The sequence below is a fragment of the Cebus imitator genome, unplaced genomic scaffold, assembly GCF_001604975.1.
Source record: "Cebus imitator isolate Cc_AM_T3 unplaced genomic scaffold, Cebus_imitator-1.0 Scaffold467, whole genome shotgun sequence".
Taxonomy (NCBI): Eukaryota; Metazoa; Chordata; class Mammalia; order Primates; family Cebidae; genus Cebus; species Cebus imitator.
In genome coordinates, this window is record NW_016107782.1 from 1,419,478 (window position 1) to 1,424,748 (window position 5,271).

A 5,271-nucleotide genomic window follows, 5' to 3' on the forward strand; every position below is an offset into this window, starting at 1 on the left:
CTGCTTTGTTTCAGTTACCGTGTTTCCCATGCATTATTTGGTACAATCCTTATAATATGCCTGTAAGGTAAGTGTTATTACTCTCCACTCTGTGAGGTGGGGAAACTGAGGTTCAGAGAGCTAATGAATTTGCCAGAACTTATAAAGACAAGACTTAGGGCATTCATTTCTAAAGAGATATTTTAAAAAGAAGTCAAGTTACATTTCCTGAGGTGAAGTTTACAGAATTTTATTAATATTATAACATCTTTCACTTTTGGACAGAATTCTAATAAACTGCCATCAAATCTTTCATTAGGAATTCTTTAGAGAGTTTTTTTAGTTACGTGTACTGGGAAAACACTTCTAAAGTATATTTTGGACCTTTGACAAGGATTTTGCAAGGTACGTGTGTTAATTAACTCTAACAATAAGGATTGGAACCTCAACATATTTTTAAGTTGAATTATTTAACTACACTTAAAGTAACTCATTAAATGAACGGCCTTTTCCACCAAACACTTGCCATTATGGCATATTTTTCCTTTTTTTTTTTTTAAGCATATTTGCCATGAAGGCAAGAATTAACAAGAATTGAGTGTTCTTCCTTACTGTGGTAAACTGGGAAATGATTATATTGTTAATAGCCATTGTGTATTTGTCCGTTGCCAACATTTTATTTAATTAAAGCCATATATCTAAACTCTGGCTACCTAGCGGACCGCCCAGTGGTCAAACAAAGAGGCTTCAGATAATGCTTTCTTCTGCAGCAACCTGATTGGTTTCTTTCATGAAGAAAATGAAATTTCAACTGATATTAGTAAAAGAATTTGAGAATTGAATCTTATGGGTTTTAAAACTGTTATATTAAATGCTGCAGATGGCAGACTATTAAAGGCATTTAGGATTTGATTCATTTATTTTCAATTAAATTATAATAGTAGTAATACAAAATATAAGAGTGATAGTAATACAAAGTAACCTGTCTAGCAGAGAGAACAATTCAAATGCAAAGCAATATCCTGGGTTTGAGTCTCTTGTTTTATCTTTTATTAAAGTTTATTTCTTCTGAAATCGAAAAGATTCTTAAATATAAATATAAAAAATCTATTCATACAGATTTTCTTATTCAAGAAGCCTGCTTGTTTAGGCATGTCAGTGGCCAAAGGGTGCTGTCAGCTTTATGGGAAAATCAGTGTTCTTCAACTATATCTGCATATTAAAAGCACCTGATTTAATTTCTTACCGCCTTTTGTTTCAACAGTGACTAAACTTTAAGTACTAAGTGAGGTGCTCAATAGAATGTAGAGAATATATGGCTTATATCCTAGACAGATTCCTTAAGTTCTGGCACAGTGGTTGATGAGAAGATGTTTGAGGTCCAAATGGTGTCGGGTTTAAATTCACTCCAGCACTTATTAACTCCATGGGCTTTTTAACTCTTCAAAGCCCTTGTTTTCTCTAATTCAAGATGAGGACAAGAAATATCTATGTCATGTGAGGATTAAATAAAATTAACAAATATGGAGGAATGTATGATAGTACCTTGCATAGGGTTTGGAGTTCAGTAATGACAACTACCATTTTAATGGTATATTGATACAGGTCTGTTAACACCGTAGGATATCCTGATAATGAAACAATCAGTCAATAATTTTTATTCTTTAAAAACCTCATAAAAATGTTTTTAAAAAGTCTAATTTTTGTGAAAAACTACACTGAAACATAGAACTTGATGCAGCCAAGGTCTTTGAGGTTAGCCCAACTCTCATGAAAACGAAGAATCTAGTGTAGAGAGAGAAATGTACCCAAGACAACATTTCATATGCTTAGCAAGTATTTACTGAGTACCAACTGGATGCTGGGGATGAGGAAATAATGGTTTCCATTTTAAAGGATACTGTTAAGTATAGTTGTAGAGTCATGGGCTATGACAGGTAATTCCAGGACAGCTTCTCTACTCTTGTAAAGATTAATGCAGAGGGAGCAGAGAATAGGGGTTGATTGTGCTGGCGGTGGGTGGGAAGAAAGAAGCTTCTGAAGACAGCTGTCAGAGAAGGTAACACAGAGGAAATGTTAAAACTTGAAGGAAGGGAAGGAGATTAGAGAGTTGAGAGGGGATAGAAGGAAAGATATTTCAGGCATGGAACATGGTATGTTCCAAAGCATTGTGAAATGAGACATTCCAGGAACATGACTGGTTTCTTAAAGGGGCTGGAGTGTGTAGAGTATGAACATACTTATGAGTATGGAATATGAATATTCATTTCCCCCATGGGATGAGAAATGGAGCTGAATGGGAGCATTAGACTAGAAATGGCCAGATTGGAAAGGGCTTCGTATGCCAAATTAAAGAGTTTGATTGTATCTGGCAGGCGATAAAGAATTGATGGGCTTCCAACAGAGGAGAGTCAGGATCAGATTTTTTTCTTAGAAAGCTCATCTTGGCAGCATAGAGGAAACATTTGAAAAGGGAAGGACTTGGAAGGGAGGGGAGCAGGTAGGAGGCTACTGCCCTGTTTCAGCCCATGCAGAGATAATCAGGAGATGGACTTGGTGACCAGGTAAATGTAGGAAATGTGAAGAGTGTAGATCTCTGGTTCAGGTACTGGTTAGAATCAGAATTGTATCTTGAGACCTAGTATCCTGATACAGAGCGTGGTATTTTTTCTATTACATATTGCCTTTCTTTATTGCCCCACTCCCCCCATCAATGTAGGGAAAAAAATAAACATAATGTGGTAGAATAATACAAAAATAAAGGACCACCAAAGTGATGGACCCAGACTGTGCCATGATGATAGCTTATTGTGCAATAGCTTTCTTTTGTTTATATACAATTCATATGCTATCTACTCCTAAAGGAAAAATAATTATCCTGCACATTTATCTCCTAAAACTAATTTAGAATTTTACATGAGTTTTTAAGCCAAAAGAGAGGGAATGGTTGTACTGTATTTATTTTTTAGATTTATCTTCCCTGGTAATGGAATTGGGTAGGGTTTTAAAATTTATTATTGTCTCGAAACAACTAAATACGCTGTCTGTAAAGTTTTAATATACTTCTTATACTGTACTCAAAATCAGAAAGCTGAAGTTTAAGTCCTCTCTTTCAGACATTTCCGCTGGCTTTTTGGCCTGGGCATAGACCGCCCATCCTGACTTCAGCTTTCTCATTTATAAAGTAAGGATGATTCCTGGCATACTGACCTTCTGGGGTTATACTTAGAGGTAAAAGCTATTAATATAACATGATTATATTAAAAAAGCCAGAAGTTGGTGAAAGAGGGAGGGTCTTCAAGTACATTTGTCTATTAGCAAGTTTTCTCTTGATGGAAGCATTATTTGGATAACTTATGTTTCATAAATTAGAAATTTTTAAGTCCAGGCTTCTGACATCAACCCAATATGCAAAAAATCATTATTTTTAGTTGAAATCATGTTTGGAACCTTTTGAAGGGAGAAAAAATTCTTGCAGATCTCCAGTGCCAACATCTGTTTTTTTGAGACTGAGTTTCATTCTTGTTGCCCAGGCTGGAGTGCAATGGCATGATCCTGGCTCACTGCAACTTATGCCTCTGGGGTTCAAGCAGTTCTCCTGCCTCAGCCTCCCAAGTAATGGGGGTTACAGCACATGCCCCACTAATTGTTTTGTATTTTTAGTAGAGATGGGGTTTTGCTATGTTGGCCAGGCTGCTCTTGAACTCCTGTCCTCAGGTGATCTGTCTGTCTTGGCCTCCCAAAGTTCTGGGATTACAGGTGTGAGCCACCATGCCTGGCCAATGTCATTTATTTATTTTTTATTTTATTATTTATTTATTTATTGAGATGGAGTCTCGCGTTGTTGCCAGGCTGAAGTGCAATGGCACAATCTCGGCTCACTGCAACCTCTGCGTCCCGGTTCAAGTGATTCTTCTGCTTCAGCCTCCCAAGTAGCTGGGACTACAAGTGCACACCACCACGACCGGCTAATTTTTGTACTTTTAGTAGACATAGGGATTCACCATGTTGACCAGGATGGTCTGGATCTCTTGACCTGGTGATCCGCCCACCTTGGCCTCCCAAGGTGCTGGGATTACAGGTGTGAACCACCATGCCCGGCCTATTTATTTTTATTATACTACCTAAATATGTACTAACATAAAACACTCCTGATGCTTATAGCTCTCATACATCCACAAAGCCAAACAGATTTTACAAAAGAAAAATAAACAAAACTACCCCCCAAAATCAATAACATGCACATTGACAACATTGATTTCATACGACTTGATATTATTTGCCTGAGACTGAATTCCCTCTTGCAGGGCGAATATGGTACTTGCTGCTGTGGACCTAGGCATGAACACATCATTTGCATGTGAAGTTCTCTATTTTCATTGGTCTGTTATACACCATTGCAATCCTAAAGATAAAACTCAATATTAGCACAGAAAGTGGTGGCGGGATTAGGCTGCATGCAGATCTGGATTTGTTCGTACACTCTTTGTAATGAAGGACTGTTCTTTCTCCTGTCACAGGCAGATATGCGGCTCCATAGCTCCATGCACTGGGTGAAGCTCACTACCTAAGTTTGACCACAGCTGTTCTTGTCCTCTTCAGTGAGATGAACTCACTAGTCACAGTCTTGGATGTGGCAATGTCAAATTGCTATAGTATTTCTAAACACCAACCCTCATTTTCAGTACTGATGTAACCATGGGCAGGTAATAAACAGTTTCTTGACTGGCATGGTCCATAGAGCACATTTCAAATAGCACTGGTTTAAAACATACTTAATATAGCTGGGGTTGGAGATAATGGTTCAGAAGGATGGGTGTGTGTGTGTATGTGTATATACAAATTTACACACTGCTTTTAAGATATGCAAATGAAACATAATTTGTTTCCCATAACTGCTTTTACCTTGCCTTCAAGTTCCCATTCCCACTCTAAAGGAAAACATTTGATCTTGTCAATTAGGAACATGTTAGTCTCTAGTTTAAAAATTCTTTCTGGATTCTCTAATTTCTCAAGGTTTTTCCCTTCCTTTGTTCCCAAGATGACATTTGAGTGAAGGGGGAAGCCTAGTATCCTCACTGCCCTGGGTGAAGGGCGTTGTATTCATTGTATGACCCTCACTGTGTTTACTGCTCTGGACTTGGCACATTTGTGGCTGGGCATTGTGCCCTGGTACCCACTGCAATGAGACTGTTCCTATTTATCTTTTGAATGTTATCTTGGCAGCTCATTTGGGCTTCCTGGACCTTGCTGTTGTGTCTAGTTGTGAGAGCCCTGTGGTATGCGACCTTC

At 37.9% G+C, this 5,271-nt stretch overlaps 1 long non-coding RNA gene across 1 annotated transcript; it reads left to right on the plus strand.

Annotated features, from left to right (window-relative positions):
* The first annotated feature begins 297 nt into the window (after positions 1-297).
* On the plus strand, positions 298-4,681 carry LOC119468655. Its single transcript, XR_005197402.1, has 3 exons — positions 298-384; positions 3,096-3,163; positions 4,500-4,681. It is a non-coding gene; the product is annotated as an uncharacterized LOC119468655 (long non-coding RNA).
* The last annotated feature ends 590 nt before the right edge of the window (positions 4,682-5,271 follow it).